The sequence below is a fragment of the Crinia signifera genome, chromosome 3 (genome assembly GCF_055691185.1).
Source record: "Crinia signifera chromosome 3, ASM5569118v1, whole genome shotgun sequence".
Classification (NCBI taxonomy): domain Eukaryota; kingdom Metazoa; phylum Chordata; class Amphibia; order Anura; family Myobatrachidae; genus Crinia; species Crinia signifera.
This window is the reverse complement of record NC_139219.1, coordinates 29,506,251-29,525,599: the sequence shown is the minus strand read 5'-3', so window position 1 is coordinate 29,525,599 and position 19,349 is coordinate 29,506,251. Positions and strand designations below refer to the sequence as shown.

General features: G+C 47.1%; 1 long non-coding RNA gene across 1 annotated transcript in view; it reads right to left on the bottom strand.

Annotated features, from left to right (window-relative positions):
- Window positions 1-590: 590 nt before the first annotated feature.
- The window catches only part of LOC146063301 (uncharacterized), a 29,761-nt gene continuing 11,002 nt past the window's right edge, over window positions 591-19,349 (bottom strand). Inside the window, exon 4 of the long non-coding RNA XR_014471567.1 lies at window positions 591-801. This is a non-coding gene — a long non-coding RNA (uncharacterized LOC146063301). The remainder of the gene's footprint in view (window positions 802-19,349) is intronic.

Below are 19,349 nucleotides of genomic sequence, written 5' to 3'. Positions count from 1 at the left end.
GTCAGCTTTGGTGTAAAAGGGGCCAACTCAGGTCCAGTAACACTGGTCTCCTACCCAGGTCCTGACCAGGGTTGAACACTGGTTGGACCTGGGTCGTGGGCGGTGTAAATGGTCCCAACCCAGGTTGGGACATCCGGGTAGTGCTGAAAGGATACCAGAAGTGCTGGACACCTTTCCACAGTGCGCTGCAGTGGCAAAAGACAGCAGCCAGGAAAGATACGGGCAGTGCACAGAAATCAAAGTTGGATGCAGTATTATTTATATTATTTGGGGGGGGGGGGGGGGGGGAACACATGGGATATTCGGTCTGCTGCTGCAGGGACCGAATGGGTGATGCTGCACTTTTATACCCCTATGTATGCTTGAACACTGAATAAAACTTTTTGAAACATATTTTACAAAATAAACAAACCAACATTTTTCAATGCTAACTAGTCATGTCTTTTCATTTTTATTTTAACTCATTGAGGGAAAGTTAGATGGCAGTTTATCAGTCCTAAAATGGACATTATTAATATATATATATATATATATATATATATATATATATATTAATACATAGAACTGTTTTTGTTATTAGTGCTGTTTGTCTTTCCTCTAACTGGGGACATTCGTAAAATACCTTTGGGCACAGTAATAAGAAGCATTCTGCTTGGCAAACACCTCCAGCTGTATTTTATTGCCCGTGCCACCCAGGTGGCATCTCAGGAAGTCCTTGAGGTCAATGTCATCTGTAACATATCCAACAGCCCCCGATATAGTCGTCTATAGAAACCAGCTTCTTTCTTTAGCAGAGACGTTCTTGTTTAAAACAAAAATAATTACATACAATTTAGAATCATTTTCTCAGACAGGATTAGTCATATTTCCCCCTATAACTTATTGTGATACTTTTTTCTGTTTTTAGTCTCAGACTGGGAACATCTGATTCATGGTGATAGCGCAGGAGGGGTGGTGGTGGTGGTTGGGGGGGGGGGGGGGGGGGTCGTGTGTCTTGTCTGGGAAGCTGTGATCTGTGCATCCCCCTGTCCTGTGCAGTCACATACATCCCACACAGCATAAGTCACAGCACATAGAGCCTCCATTCTGCGATATGCTGCTAGCCTGGCACGCCGGGGGTTAATGCAAAATCTCATATCTGCACAGATGGGAGTTTTATGGGGAGCTGGAGAACGAGAATCGGATAAATGAAATCACCTGATGATGGAATGTTATTCTGTGGACAGATTGATGCGCCGGCGGCAGCAAAACAAACATAATGTCACTCTGTAATAACAATAAGACAGACACAATTTTTTTTGTGAACGTTAAGGCGGTGTTTATCAAGGGTGTGGATCATACATGCCTACTTTTGGAAACTAGTTTCAGGGAGATTATAGTTAGTAGGAGTATATTTGGAAAGTGCCCCTTTGAGGGGGTGTGTCATGCTCCACCCAAAGGGTGTGTCTAAGTCCATATATGGAGAGATTGTGAAAAGAGATTGTGAACGTGGCACATAGAAGCGTGGGTGTGCACTGCTACATCTGAGAGGAATCTTTTAAAATAACTTATATACAAATGTAGATGAGCCCCAAAGCAGTTAGTAAGAGCTGCTATACTTGGTAAAGTGCTGGGATATGGTGCTGAAGATTCAATGTAAATGTATCTATCTCTCATTCCTTTTTTCCCCAAAAAAATCTAACAGTGTAATGTGGGCTAGGTGAAATGAGGGAGATTGCTAGATAATGAGGGAAAGAGGGAGATTGCTGCTATTTCAGGGAGTCTCCTGCAGAATGCAGGAGAGTAGGTAACTATGGTGTGGATGTGTCCACCAGAAGGTCAACATGAAAAAGATGAATGCATTAAAGAGCGACATGAGTCTTGTACGTTTTTTGTGTCAATGTCGACACCTGTCGACATGGCCCCACAATTAGTGTAGTGTCAGTTGACTTTCTGCACACCAATCAGGAGCTGCTCAGGGATCAGCTGAGCCATGGAGCCTATCAGCGCCCAGTGCACACTATAACGATTTAACTGCAAATATTGCTTGATAAATGCGTCCCTAAAAGAGAGAGGAAACAACACAGGGAACACCAGGCCTAACCTCTATCTGATCCTAGAGCAATCCACAGATCAGACTGAGCCTTTCTATGGGGACAAGCAGATCGGTCCCTCCAATAAATTCCTGTCAGTGTATACTCGCGGTGTCCCCGGCCCCCCATTGCAGTGCCAGGAGAAACAAATGTGGCATCTCCCTGGAAACTCCTGACTGATTCACCATATCGCTGTTACTTGGCATGTCTGTACAGTATGAGAATTGCTGTAATTACGCTGCAGATGATAAACTGCCTCTAACATCACATGTTTATTCATTACTGTAAGAGATCAGACTCCACAATACAAAGCGGGCTTTAACTCGTACAGTCCCAGAGATCAGGGGCGTTCCCAGAGATTAGACATATGGGGTGTTCCCAGAGATCAGAGATGTGGGGCGTTCCCAGAGATCAGAGATATGGGGCGTTCCCAGAGATCAGATATATGGGGCGTTCTCAGAGATCAGATACTGTATATAGGGCATTCCCAGAGATCAGATATATGGGGCATTCCCAGAGATCAGATATATGGGGCGTTCCCAGAGATCAGATATATGGTGCGTTCCCAGAGATCAGATATATGGGGCGTTCCCAGAGATTAGATATATGGGGTGTTCCCAGAGATCAGATATATGGGGCGTTCCCAGAGATCAGATATATGGGACGTTCTCAGAGATTAGATATATGGGGTGTTCCCAGAGATTAGATATATGGGGCGTTCCCAAAAATCAGAGATATAGAACGTTCCCAGAGATCAGATATATGGGGCGTTCCCAGAGACCAGATATATGGGGCGTTCCCAGAGATCAGATATATGGGGCGTTCCCAGAGATCAGATATATGGGGCGTTCCCAGAGATCAGATATATGGGGCGTTCCCAGAGATTAGATATATGGGGCGTTCCCAGAGATCAGATATATGGGGCGTTCCCAGAGATTAGATATATGGGGCGTTCCCAGAGATCAGATATATGGGGTGTTCTCAGAGATCAGATATATGGGGCGTTCCCAGAGATCAGATATATGGTATGTTCCCAGAGATCAGATATATGGGGCGTTCCCAGAGATCAGATATATGGGGCGTTCCCAGAGATTAGATATATGGGGCGTTCCCAGAGATTAGATATATGGGGTGTTCCCAGAGATCAGATATATGGTGCGTTCCCAGAGATCAGATATATGGGGCGTTCCCAGAGATCAGATATATGGGGCGTTCCCAGAGATCAGATATATGGGGCGTTCCCAGAGATTAGATATATGGGGCGTTCCCAGAGATCAGAGATATGGGGCGTTCCCAGAGATCAGATATATGGGGCGTTCCCAGAGATCAGATATATGGGGCGTTCCCAGAGATCAGATATATGGGGTGTTCTCAGAGATCAGATATATGGGGTGTTCCCAGAGATCAGATATATGGGGCGTTCCCAGAGATCAGATATATGGTATGTTCCCAGAGATCAGATATATGGGGTGTTCCCAGAGATCAGATATATGGGGTGTTCCCAGAGATCAGATATATGGGGCGTTCCCAGAGATCAGATATATGGTATGTTCCCAGAGATCAGATATATGGGGCGTTCCCAGAGATCAGATATATGGGGCGTTCCCAGAGATCAGATATATGGGGCGTTCCCAGAGATCAGAGATATGGGGCGTTCCCAGAGATCAGATATATGGGGCGTTCCCAGAGATCAGATATATGGGGCGTTCCCAGAGATCAGATATATGGGGCGTTCCCAGAGATCAGATATATGGGGCGTTCCCAGAGATTAGATATATGGGGTGTTCCCAGAGATTAGATATATGGGGCGTTCCCAGAGATCAGATATATGGGGCGTTCCCAGAGATCAGATATATGGTATGTTCCCAGAGATCAGATATATGGGGCGTTCCCAGAGATCAGATATATGGGGCATTCCCAGAGATCAGATATATGGGGCGTTCCCAGAGATCAGATATATGGGGCATTCCCAGAGATCAGATATATGGGGCGTTCCCAGAGATCAGATATATGGGGCGTTCCCAGAGATTAGATATATGGGGCGTTCCCAGAGATCAGATATATGGGGTGTTCCCAGAGATCAGATATATGGGGCGTTTCCAGAGATTAGATATATGGGGCGTTCCCAGAGATCAGATATATGGGGCGTTCCCAGAGATCAGATATATGGGGCGTTCCCAGAGATTAGATATATGGGGTGTTCCCAGAGATTAGATATATGGGGCGTTCCCAGAGATCAGATATATGGGGCGTTCCCAGAGATCAGATATATGGTATGTTCCCAGAGATCAGATATATGGGGCGTTCCCAGAGATCAGATATATGGGGCATTCCCAGAGATCAGATATATGGGGCGTTCCCAGAGATCAGATATATGGGGCATTCCCAGAGATCAGATATATGGGGCGTTCCCAGAGATCAGATATATGGGGCGTTCCCAGAGATTAGATATATGGGGCGTTCCCAGAGATCAGATATATGGGGTGTTCCCAGAGATCAGATATATGGGGTGTTCCCAGAGATTAGATATATGGGGCGTTCCCAGAGATCAGATATATGGGGTGTTCCCAGAGATCAGATATATGGGGTGTTCCCAGAGATTAGATATATGGGGCGTTCCCAGAGATTAGATATATGGGGCGTTCTCAGAGATTAGATATATGGGGCGTTCCCAGACATCAGATATATGGGGCGTTCCCAGAGATCAGATATATGGGGCGTTCCCAGAGATCAGATATATGGTGCGTTCCCAGAGATCAGATATATGGGGCGTTCCCAGAGATCAGATATATGGGGCGTTCCCAGAGATCAGATATATGGGGCGTTCCCAGAGATTAGATATATGGGGCGTTCCCAGAGATCAGATATATGGGGCGTTCCCACAGATCAGATATATGGGGCGTTCCCAGAGATCAGATATATGGGGCGTTCTCAGAGATCAGATATATGTGGCGTTCCCAGAGATCAGATATATGTGGCGTTCCCAGAGATCAGATATATGGGGCGTTCCCAGAGATTAGATATATGGGGCGTTCCCAGAGATCAGATATATGGTGCGTTCCCAGAGATCAGATATATGGGGTGTTCCCAGAGATCAGATATATGGGGCGTTCCCAGAGATCAGATATATGGGGCGTTCCCAGAGATTAGATATATGGGGCGTTCCCAGAGATCAGATATATGGGGCGTTCCCAGAGATTAGATATATGGGGCGTTCCCAGAGATCAGATATATGGGGCGTTCCCAGAGATCAGATATATGGGGCGTTCCCAGAGATCAGATATATGGGGCGTTCCCAGAGATCAGATATATGGTGCGTTCCCAGAGATCAGATATATGGGGCGTTCCCAGAGATCAGATATATGGGGCGTTCCCAGAGATCAGATATATGGGGCGTTCTCAGAGATCAGATACTGTATATAGGGCATTCCCAGAGATCAGATATATGGGGCGTTCCCAGAGATCAGATATATGGGGCGTTCCCAGAGATTAGATATATGGGGCGTTCCCAGAGATCAGATATATGGTGCATTCCCAGAGATCAGATATATGGGGCGTTCCCAGAGATCAGATATATGGGGCGTTCCCAGAGATCAGATATATGGGGCGTTCCCAGAGATCAGATATATGGTGCATTCCCAGAGATCAGATATATGGGGCGTTCCCAGAGATCAGATATATGGGGCGTTCCCAGAGATCAGATATATGGGGCGTTCCCAGAGATCAGATATATGGGGCGTTCCCAGAGATCAGATATATGGGGCGTTCCCAGAGATCAGATATATGGGGCGTTCCCAGAGATCAGATATATGGGGCGTTCCCAGAGATCAGATATATGGGGCGTTCCCAGAGATCAGAGATATGGGGCGTTCCCAGAGATCAGATATATGGGGCGTTCCCAGAGATCAGATATATGGGGCGTTCCCAGAGATCAGATATATGGGGCGTTCCCAGAGATCAGATATATGGGGTGTTCCCAGAGATCAGATATATGGGGTGTTCCCAGAGATTAGATATATGGGGCGTTCCCAGAGATCAGATATATGGGGCGTTCCCAGAGATCAGATATATGGGGCGTTCCCAGAGATCAGATATATGGGGCGTTCCCAGAGATCAGATATATGGGGCGTTCCCAGAGATTAGATATATGGGGCATTCCCGGAGATCAGACATATGGGGCATTCCCAGAGATCAGATATATGGGGCGTTCCCAGAGATCAGATATATGGGGCGTTCCCAGAGATCAGATATATGGTATGTTCCCAGAGATCAGATATATGGTGCGTTCCCAGAGATCAGATATATGGGGCGTTCCCAGAGATCAGATATATGGTGCGTTCCCAGAGATCAGATATATGGGGCGTTCCCAGAGATTAGATATATGGGGTGTTCCCAGAGATCAGATATATGGGGCGTTCCCAGAGATCAGATATATGGGACGTTCTCAGAGATTAGATATATGGGGTGTTCCCAGAGATTAGATATATGGGGCGTTCCCAAAAATCAGAGATATAGAACGTTCCCAGAGATCAGATATATGGGGCGTTCCCAGAGACCAGATATATGGGGCGTTCCCAGAGATCAGATATATGGGGCGTTCCCAGAGATCAGATATATGGGGCGTTCCCAGAGATCAGATATATGGGGCGTTCCCAGAGATTAGATATATGGGGCGTTCCCAGAGATCAGATATATGGGGCGTTCCCAGAGATTAGATATATGGGGCGTTCCCAGAGATCAGATATATGGGGTGTTCTCAGAGATCAGATATATGGGGCGTTCCCAGAGATCAGATATATGGTATGTTCCCAGAGATCAGATATATGGGGCGTTCCCAGAGATCAGATATATGGGGCGTTCCCAGAGATTAGATATATGGGGCGTTCCCAGAGATTAGATATATGGGGTGTTCCCAGAGATCAGATATATGGTGCGTTCCCAGAGATCAGATATATGGGGCGTTCCCAGAGATCAGATATATGGGGCGTTCCCAGAGATCAGATATATGGGGCGTTCCCAGAGATTAGATATATGGGGCGTTCCCAGAGATCAGAGATATGGGGCGTTCCCAGAGATCAGATATATGGGGCGTTCCCAGAGATCAGATATATGGGGCGTTCCCAGAGATCAGATATATGGGGTGTTCTCAGAGATCAGATATATGGGGTGTTCCCAGAGATCAGATATATGGGGCGTTCCCAGAGATCAGATATATGGTATGTTCCCAGAGGTCAGATATATGGGGTGTTCCCAGAGATCAGATATATGGGGTGTTCCCAGAGATCAGATATATGGGGCGTTCCCAGAGATCAGATATATGGTATGTTCCCAGAGATCAGATATATGGGGTGTTCCCAGAGATCAGATATATGGGGCGTTCCCAGAGATCAGATATATGGTATGTTCCCAGAGATCAGATATATGGGGCGTTCCCAGAGATCAGATATATGGGGCGTTCCCAGAGATCAGATATATGGGGCGTTCCCAGAGATCAGAGATATGGGGCGTTCCCAGAGATCAGATATATGGGGCGTTCCCAGAGATCAGATATATGGGGCGTTCCCAGAGATCAGATATATGGGGCGTTCCCAGAGATCAGATATATGGGGCGTTCCCAGAGATTAGATATATGGGGTGTTCCCAGAGATTAGATATATGGGGCGTTCCCAGAGATCAGATATATGGGGCGTTCCCAGAGATCAGATATATGGTATGTTCCCAGAGATCAGATATATGGGGCGTTCCCAGAGATCAGATATATGGGGCATTCCCAGAGATCAGATATATGGGGCGTTCCCAGAGATCAGATATATGGGGCATTCCCAGAGATCAGATATATGGGGCGTTCCCAGAGATCAGATATATGGGGCGTTCCCAGAGATTAGATATATGGGGCGTTACCAGAGATCAGATATATGGGGTGTTCCCAGAGATCAGATATATGGGGCGTTCCCAGAGATCAGATATATGGGGCGTTCCCAGAGATCAGATATATGGGGCGTTCCCAGAGATCAGATATATGGGGCGTTCCCAGAGATTAGATATATGGGGCGTTCCCAGAGATTAGATATATGGGGCGTTCCCAGAGATCAGATATATGGGGCGTTCCCAGAGATCAGATATATGGTATGTTCCCAGAGATCAGATATATGGGGCGTTCCCAGAGATCAGATATATGGGGCATTCCCAGAGATCAGATATATGGGGCGTTCCCAGAGATCAGATATATGGGGCATTCCCAGAGATCAGATATATGGGGCGTTCCCAGAGATCAGATATATGGGGCGTTCCCAGAGATTAGATATATGGGGCGTTCCCAGAGATCAGATATATGGGGTGTTCCCAGAGATCAGATATATGGGGTGTTCCCAGAGATTAGATATATGGGGCGTTCCCAGAGATCAGATATATGGGGTGTTCCCAGAGATCAGATATATGGGGTGTTCCCAGAGATTAGATATATGGGGCGTTCCCAGAGATTAGATATATGGGGCGTTCTCAGAGATTAGATATATGGGGCGTTCCCAGACATCAGATATATGGGGCGTTCCCAGAGATCAGATATATGGGGCGTTCCCAGAGATCAGATATATGGTGCGTTCCCAGAGATCAGATATATGGGGCGTTCCCAGAGATCAGATATATGGGGCGTTCCCAGAGATCAGATATATGGGGCGTTCCCAGAGATTAGATATATGGGGCGTTCCCAGAGATCAGATATATGGGGCGTTCCCAGAGATCAGATATATGGGGCGTTCCCAGAGATCAGATATATGGGGCGTTCTCAGAGATCAGATATATGTGGCGTTCCCAGAGATCAGATATATGTGGCGTTCCCAGAGATCAGATATATGGGGCGTTCCCAGAGATCAGATATATGGGGCGTTCCCAGAGATCAGATATATGGTGCGTTCCCAGAGATCAGATATATGGGGTGTTCCCAGAGATTAGATATATGGGGCGTTCCCAGAGATCAGATATATGGGGCGTTCCCAGAGATTAGATATATGGGGCGTTCCCAGAGATCAGATATATGGGGCGTTCCCAGAGATTAGATATATGGGGCGTTCCCAGAGATCAGATATATGGGGCGTTCCCAGAGATCAGATATATGGGGCGTTCCCAGAGATCAGATATATGGGGCGTTCCCAGAGATCAGATATATGGTGCGTTCCCAGAGATCAGATATATGGGGCGTTCCCAGAGATCAGATATATGGGGCGTTCCCAGAGATCAGATATATGGGGCGTTCTCAGAGATCAGATACTGTATATAGGGCATTCCCAGAGATCAGATATATGGGGCGTTCCCAGAGATCAGATATATGGGGCGTTCCCAGAGATTAGATATATGGGGCGTTCCCAGAGATCAGATATATGGTGCATTCCCAGAGATCAGATATATGGGGCGTTCCCAGAGATCAGATATATGGGGCGTTCCCAGAGATCAGATATATGGGGCGTTCCCAGAGATCAGATATATGGTGCATTCCCAGAGATCAGATATATGGGGCGTTCCCAGAGATCAGATATATGGGGCGTTCCCAGAGATCAGATATATGGGGCGTTCCCAGAGATCAGATATATGGGGCGTTCCCAGAGATCAGATATATGGGGCGTTCCCAGAGATCAGATATATGGGGCGTTCCCAGAGATCAGATATATGGGGCGTTCCCAGAGATCAGAGATATGGGGCGTTCCCAGAGATCAGATATATGGGGCGTTCCCAGAGATCAGATATATGGGGCGTTCCCAGAGATCAGATATATGGGGCGTTCCCAGAGATCAGATATATGGGGTGTTCCCAGAGATCAGATATATGGGGTGTTCCCAGAGATTAGATATATGGGGCGTTCCCAGAGATCAGATATATGGGGCGTTCCCAGAGATCAGATATATGGGGCGTTCCCAGAGATCAGATATATGGGGCGTTCCCAGAGATCAGATATATGGGGCGTTCCCAGAGATTAGATATATGGGGCATTCCCGGAGATCAGACATATGGGGCATTCCCAGAGATCAGATATATGGGGCGTTCCCAGAGATCAGATATATGGGGCGTTCCCAGAGATCAGATATATGGTATGTTCCCAGAGATCAGATATATGGTGCGTTCCCAGAGATCAGATATATGGGGCGTTCCCAGAGATCAGATATATGGGACGTTCCCAGAGATTAGATATATGGGGTGTTCCCAGAGACCAGAGATTAGATATATGGGGCGTTCCCAGAGATTAGATATATGGGGCGTTCCCAGAGATTAGATATATGGGGCGTTCCCAGAGATCAGATATATGGGGCGTTCCCAGAGATTAGATATATGGGGCGTTCCCAGAGATCAGATATATGGGGCGTTCCCAGAGATCAGATATATGGGGCGTTCCCAGAGATTAGATATATGGGGCGTTCCCAGACATCAGATATATGGGGCGTTCCCAGAGATCAGATATATGGGGCGTTCCCAGAGATCAGATATATGGGGCGTTCCCAGAGATCAGATATATGGGGCGTTCCCAGAGATCAGATATATGGGGCGTTCCCAGAGATCAGATATATGGGGCGTTCCCAGAGATCAGATATATGGGGCGTTCCCAGAGATCAGATATATGGGGCGTTCCCAGAGATCAGATATATGGGGCGTTCCCAGAGATCAGATATGTGGGACGTTCCCAGAGATTAGATATATGGGGTGTTCCCAGAGATTAGATATATGGGGCGTTCCCAAAAATCAGAGATATAGAACGTTCCCAGAGATCAGATATATGGGGCGTTCCCAGAGACCAGATATATGGGGCGTTCCCAGAGATCAGATATATGGGGCGTTCCCAGAGATCAGATATATGGGGTGTTCTCAGAGATCAGATATATGGGGTGTTCCCAGAGATCAGATATATGGGGCGTTCCCAGAGATCAGATATATGGTATGTTCCCAGAGATCAGATATATGGGGTGTTCCCAGAGATCAGATATATGGGGTGTTCCCAGAGATCAGATATATGGGGCGTTCCCAGAGATCAGATATATGGTATGTTCCCAGAGATCAGATATATGGGGTGTTCCCAGAGATCAGATATATGGGGCGTTCCCAGAGATCAGATATATGGTATGTTCCCAGAGATCAGATATATGGGGCGTTCCCAGAGATTAGATATATGGGGCGTTCCCAGAGATTAGATATATGGGGTGTTCCCAGAGATCAGATATATGGTGCGTTCCCAGAGATCAGATATATGGGGCGTTCCCAGAGATTAGATATATGGGGCGTTCCCAGAGATTAGATATATGGGGCGTTCCCAGAGATCAGATATATGGGGCGTTCCCAGAGATTAGATATATGGGGTGTTCCCAGAGATTAGATATATGGGGCGTTCCCAGAGATCAGATATATGGGGCGTTCCCAGAGATTAGATATATGGGGCGTTCCCAGAGATCAGATATATGGGGCGTTTCCAGAGATTAGATATATGGGGCGTTCCCAGAGATCAGATATATGGGGCGTTCCCAGAGATCAGATATATGGGGCGTTCCCAGAGATTAGATATATGGGGTGTTCCCAGAGATTAGATATATGGGGCGTTCCCAGAGATCAGATATATGGGGCGTTCCCAGAGATCAGATATATGGTATGTTCCCAGAGATCAGATATATGGGGCGTTCCCAGAGATCAGATATATGGGGCATTCCCAGAGATCAGATATATGGGGCGTTCCCAGAGATCAGATATATGGGGCATTCCCAGAGATCAGATATATGGGGCGTTCCCAGAGATCAGATATATGGGGCGTTCCCAGAGATTAGATATATGGGGCGTTCCCAGAGATCAGATATATGGGGTGTTCCCAGAGATCAGATATATGGGGTGTTCCCAGAGATTAGATATATGGGGCGTTCCCAGAGATCAGATATATGGGGTGTTCCCAGAGATCAGATATATGGGGTGTTCCCAGAGATTAGATATATGGGGCGTTCCCAGAGATTAGATATATGGGGCGTTCTCAGAGATTAGATATATGGGGCGTTCCCAGACATCAGATATATGGGGCGTTCCCAGAGATCAGATATATGGGGCGTTCCCAGAGATCAGATATATGGGGTGTTCCCAGAGATCAGATATATGGGGCGTTCCCAGAGATCAGATATATGGGGCGTTCCCAGAGATTAGATATATGGGGCGTTCCCAGAGATCAGATATATGGGGCGTTCCCAGAGATTAGATATATGGGGCGTTCCCAGAGATCAGATATATGGGGCGTTCCCAGAGATCAGATATATGGGGCGTTCCCAGAGATCAGATATATGGGGCGTTCCCAGAGATCAGATATATGGTGCGTTCCCAGAGATCAGATATATGGGGCGTTCCCAGAGATCAGATATATGGGGCGTTCCCAGAGATCAGATATATGGGGCGTTCTCAGAGATCAGATACTGTATATAGGGCATTCCCAGAGATCAGATATATGGGGCGTTCCCAGAGATCAGATATATGGGGCGTTCCCAGAGATTAGATATATGGGGCGTTCCCAGAGATCAGATATATGGTGCATTCCCAGAGATTAGATATATGGGGCGTTCCCAGAGATCAGATATATGGTGCATTCCCAGAGATCAGATATATGGGGCGTTCCCAGAGATCAGATATATGGGGCGTTCCCAGAGATCAGATATATGGGGCGTTCCCAGAGATCAGATATATGGGGTGTTCCCAGAGATCAGATATATGGGGCGTTCCCAGAGATCAGATATATGGGGCGTTCCCAGAGATTAGATATATGGGGCGTTCCCAGAGATCAGATATATGGGGCGTTCCCAGAGATTAGATATATGGGGCGTTCCCAGAGATCAGATATATGGGGCGTTCCCAGAGATCAGATATATGGGGCGTTCCCAGAGATCAGATATATGGGGCGTTCCCAGAGATCAGATATATGGTGCGTTCCCAGAGATCAGATATATGGGGCGTTCCCAGAGATCAGATATATGGGGCGTTCCCAGAGATCAGATATATGGGGCGTTCTCAGAGATCAGATACTGTATATAGGGCATTCCCAGAGATCAGATATATGGGGCGTTCCCAGAGATCAGATATATGGGGCGTTCCCAGAGATTAGATATATGGGGCGTTCCCAGAGATCAGATATATGGTGCATTCCCAGAGATCAGATATATGGGGCGTTCCCAGAGATCAGATATATGGGGCGTTCCCAGAGATCAGATATATGGGGCGTTCCCAGAGATCAGATATATGGTGCATTCCCAGAGATCAGATATATGGGGCGTTCCCAGAGATCAGATATATGGGGCGTTCCCAGAGATCAGATATATGGGGCGTTCCCAGAGATCAGATATATGGGGCGTTCCCAGAGATCAGATATATGGGGCGTTCCCAGAGATCAGATATATGGGGCGTTCCCAGAGATCAGATATATGGGGCGTTCCCAGAGATCAGATATATGGGGCGTTCCCAGAGATCAGAGATATGGGGCGTTCCCAGAGATCAGATATATGGGGCGTTCCCAGAGATCAGATATATGGGGCGTTCCCAGAGATCAGATATATGGGGCGTTCCCAGAGATCAGATATATGGGGTGTTCCCAGAGATCAGATATATGGGGTGTTCCCAGAGATTAGATATATGGGGCGTTCCCAGAGATCAGATATATGGGGCGTTCCCAGAGATCAGATATATGGGGCGTTCCCAGAGATCAGATATATGGGGCGTTCCCAGAGATCAGATATATGGGGCGTTCCCAGAGATTAGATATATGGGGCATTCCCGGAGATCAGACATATGGGGCATTCCCAGAGATCAGATATATGGGGCGTTCCCAGAGATCAGATATATGGGGCGTTCCCAGAGATCAGATATATGGTATGTTCCCAGAGATCAGATATATGGTGCGTTCCCAGAGATCAGATATATGGGGCGTTCCCAGAGATCAGATATATGGTGCGTTCCCAGAGATCAGATATATGGGGCGTTCCCAGAGATTAGATATATGGGGTGTTCCCAGAGATCAGATATATGGGGCGTTCCCAGAGATCAGATATATGGGACGTTCTCAGAGATTAGATATATGGGGTGTTCCCAGAGATTAGATATATGGGGCGTTCCCAAAAATCAGAGATATAGAACGTTCCCAGAGATCAGATATATGGGGCGTTCCCAGAGACCAGATATATGGGGCGTTCCCAGAGATCAGATATATGGGGCGTTCCCAGAGATCAGATATATGGGGCGTTCCCAGAGATCAGATATATGGGGCGTTCCCAGAGATTAGATATATGGGGCGTTCCCAGAGATCAGATATATGGGGCGTTCCCAGAGATTAGATATATGGGGCGTTCCCAGAGATCAGATATATGGGGTGTTCTCAGAGATCAGATATATGGGGCGTTCCCAGAGATCAGATATATGGTATGTTCCCAGAGATCAGATATATGGGGCGTTCCCAGAGATCAGATATATGGGGCGTTCCCAGAGATTAGATATATGGGGCGTTCCCAGAGATTAGATATATGGGGTGTTCCCAGAGATCAGATATATGGTGCGTTCCCAGAGATCAGATATATGGGGCGTTCCCAGAGATCAGATATATGGGGCGTTCCCAGAGATCAGATATATGGGGCGTTCCCAGAGATTAGATATATGGGGCGTTCCCAGAGATCAGAGATATGGGGCGTTCCCAGAGATCAGATATATGGGGCGTTCCCAGAGATCAGATATATGGGGCGTTCCCAGAGATCAGATATATGGGGTGTTCTCAGAGATCAGATATATGGGGTGTTCCCAGAGATCAGATATATGGGGCGTTCCCAGAGATCAGATATATGGTATGTTCCCAGAGGTCAGATATATGGGGTGTTCCCAGAGATCAGATATATGGGGTGTTCCCAGAGATCAGATATATGGGGCGTTCCCAGAGATCAGATATATGGTATGTTCCCAGAGATCAGATATATGGGGTGTTCCCAGAGATCAGATATATGGGGCGTTCCCAGAGATCAGATATATGGTATGTTCCCAGAGATCAGATATATGGGGCGTTCCCAGAGATCAGATATATGGGGCGTTCCCAGAGATCAGATATATGGGGCGTTCCCAGAGATCAGAGATATGGGGCGTTCCCAGAGATCAGATATATGGGGCGTTCCCAGAGATCAGATATATGGGGCGTTCCCAGAGATCAGATATATGGGGCGTTCCCAGAGATCAGATATATGGGGCGTTCCCAGAGATTAGATATATGGGGTGTTCCCAGAGATTAGATATATGGGGCGTTCCCAGAGATCAGATATATGGGGCGTTCCCAGAGATCAGATATATGGTATGTTCCCAGAGATCAGATATATGGGGCGTTCCCAGAGATCAGATATATGGGGCGTTCCCAGAGATCAGATATATGGGGCGTTCCCAGAGATCAGATATATGGGGCATTCCCAGAGATCAGATATATGGGGCGTTCCCAGAGATCAGATATATGGGGCGTTCCCAGAGATTAGATATATGGGGCGTTACCAGAGATCAGATATATGGGGTGTTCCCAGAGATCAGATATATGGGGCGTTCCCAGAGATCAGATATATGGGGCGTTCCCAGAGATCAGATATATGGGGCGTTCCCAGAGATCAGATATATGGGGCGTTCCCAGAGATTAGATATATGGGGCGTTCCCAGAGATTAGATATATGGGGCGTTCCCAGAGATCAGATATATGGGGCGTTCCCAGAGATCAGATATATGGTATGTTCCCAGAGATCAGATATATGGGGCGTTCCCAGAGATCAGATATATGGGGCATTCCCAGAGATCAGATATATGGGGCGTTCCCAGAGATCAGATATATGGGGCATTCCCAGAGATCAGATATATGGGGCGTTCCCAGAGATCAGATATATGGGGCGTTCCCAGAGATTAGATATATGGGGCGTTCCCAGAGATCAGATATATGGGGTGTTCCCAGAGATCAGATATATGGGGTGTTCCCAGAGATTAGATATATGGGGCGTTCCCAGAGATCAGATATATGGGGTGTTCCCAGAGATCAGATATATGGGGTGTTCCCAGAGATTAGATATATGGGGCGTTCCCAGAGATTAGATATATGGGGCGTTCTCAGAGATTAGATATATGGGGCGTTCCCAGACATCAGATATATGGGGCGTTCCCAGAGATCAGATATATGGGGCGTTCCCAGAGATCAGATATATGGTGCGTTCCCAGAGATCAGATATATGGGGCGTTCCCAGAGATCAGATATATGGGGCGTTCCCAGAGATCAGATATATGGGGCGTTCCCAGAGATTAGATATATGGGGCGTTCCCAGAGATCAGATATATGGGGCGTTCCCAGAGATCAGATATATGGGGCGTTCCCAGAGATCAGATATATGGGGCGTTCTCAGAGATCAGATATATGTGGCGTTCCCAGAGATCAGATATATGTGGCGTTCCCAGAGATCAGATATATGGGGCGTTCCCAGAGATTAGATATATGGGGCGTTCCCAGAGATCAGATATATGGTGCGTTCCCAGAGATCAGATATATGGGGTGTTCCCAGAGATTAGATATATGGGGCGTTCCCAGAGATCAGATATATGGGGCGTTCCCAGAGATTAGATATATGGGGCGTTCCCAGAGATCAGATATATGGGGCGTTCCCAGAGATTAGATATATGGGGCGTTCCCAGAGATCAGATATATGGGGCGTTCCCAGAGATCAGATATATGGGGCGTTCCCAGAGATCAGATATATGGGGCGTTCCCAGAGATCAGATATATGGTGCGTTCCCAGAGATCAGATATATGGGGCGTTCCCAGAGATCAGATATATGGGGCGTTCCCAGAGATCAGATATATGGGGCGTTCTCAGAGATCAGATACTGTATATAGGGCATTCCCAGAGATCAGATATATGGGGCGTTCCCAGAGATCAGATATATGGGGCGTTCCCAGAGATTAGATATATGGGGCGTTCCCAGAGATCAGATATATGGTGCATTCCCAGAGATCAGATATATGGGGCGTTCCCAGAGATCAGATATATGGGGCGTTCCCAGAGATCAGATATATGGGGCGTTCCCAGAGATCAGATATATGGTGCATTCCCAGAGATCAGATATATGGGGCGTTCGCAGAGATCAGATATATGGGGCGTTCCCAGAGATCAGATATATGGGGCGTTCCCAGAGATCAGATATATGGGGCGTTCCCAGAGATCAGATATATGGGGCGTTCCCAGAGATCAGATATATGGGGCGTTCCCAGAGATCAGATATATGGGGCGTTCCCAGAGATCAGATATATGGGGCGTTCCCAGAGATCAGAGATATGGGGCGTTCCCAGAGATCAGATATATGGGGCGTTCCCAGAGATCAGATATATGGGGCGTTCCCAGAGATCAGATATATGGGGCGTTCCCAGAGATCAGATATATGGGGTGTTCCCAGAGATCAGATATATGGGGTGTTCCCAGAGATTAGATATATGGGGCGTTCCCAGAGATCAGATATATGGGGCGTTCCCAGAGATCAGATATATGGGGCGTTCCCAGAGATCAGATATATGGGGCGTTCCCAGAGATCAGATATATGGGGCGTTCCCAGAGATTAGATATATGGGGCATTCCCGGAGATCAGACATATGGGGCATTCCCAGAGATCAGATATATGGGGCGTTCCCAGAGATCAGATATATGGGGCGTTCCCAGAGATCAGATATATGGTATGTTCCCAGAGATCAGATATATGGTGCGTTCCCAGAGATCAGATATATGGGGCGTTCCCAGAGATCAGATATATGGGACGTTCCCAGAGATTAGATATATGGGGTGTTCCCAGAGACCAGAGATTAGATATATGGGGCGTTCCCAGAGATTAGATATATGGGGCGTTCCCAGAGATCAGATATATGGGGCGTTCCCAGAGATTAGATATATGGGGCGTTCCCAGAGATCAGATATATGGGGCGTTCCCAGAGATCAGATATATGGGGCGTTCCCAGAGATTAGATATATGGGGCGTTCCCAGACATCAGATATATGGGGCGTTCCCAGAGATCAGATATATGGGGCGTTCCCAGAGATCAGATATATGGGGCGTTCCCAGAGATCAGATATATGGGGCGTTCCCAGAGATCAGATATATGGGGCGTTCCCAGAGATCAGATATATGGGGCGTTCCCAGAGATCAGATATATGGGGCGTTCCCAGAGATCAGATATATGGGGCGTTCCCAGAGATCAGATATATGGGGCGTTCCCAGAGATCAGATATGTGGGACGTTCCCAGAGATTAGATATATGGGGTGTTCCCAGAGATTAGATATATGGGGCGTTCCCAAAAATCAGAGATATAGAACGTTCCCAGAGATCAGATATATGGGGCGTTCCCAGAGACCAGATATATGGGGCGTTCCCAGAGATCAGATATATGGGGCGTTCCCAGAGATCAGATATATGGGGTGTTCTCAGAGATCAGATATATGGGGTGTTCCCAGAGATCAGATATATGGGGCGTTCCCAGAGATCAGATATATGGTATGTTCCCAGAGATCAGATATATGGGGTGTTCCCAGAGATCAGATATATGGGGTGTTCCCAGAGATCAGATATATGGGGCGTTCCCAGAGATCAGATATATGGTATGTTCCCAGAGATCAGATATATGGGGTGTTCCCAGAGATCAGATATATGGGGCGTTCCCAGAGATCAGATATATGGTATGTTCCCAGAGATCAGATATATGGGGCGTTCCCAGAGATTAGATATATGGGGCGTTCCCAGAGATTAGATATATGGGGTGTTCCCAGAGATCAGATATATGGTGCGTTCCCAGAGATCAGATATATGGGGCGTTCCCAGAGATTAGATATATGGGGCGTTCCCAGAGATTAGATATATGGGGCGTTCCCAGAGATCAGATATATGGGGCGTTCCCAGAGATTAGATATATGGGGTGTTCCCAGAGATTAGATATATGGGGCGTTCCCAGAGATCAGATATATGGGGCGTTCCCAGAGATTAGATATATGGGGCGTTCCCAGAGATCAGATATATGGGGCGTTCCCAGAGATTAGATATATGGGGCGTTCCCAGAGATCAGATATATGGGGCGTTCCCAGAGATTAGATATATGGGGTGTTCCCAGAGATTAGATATATGGGGCGTTCCCAGAGATCAGATATATGGGGCGTTCCCAGAGATTAGATATATGGGGCGTTCCCAGAGATCAGATATATGGGGCGTTCCCAGAGATTAGATATATGGGGCGTTCCCAGAGA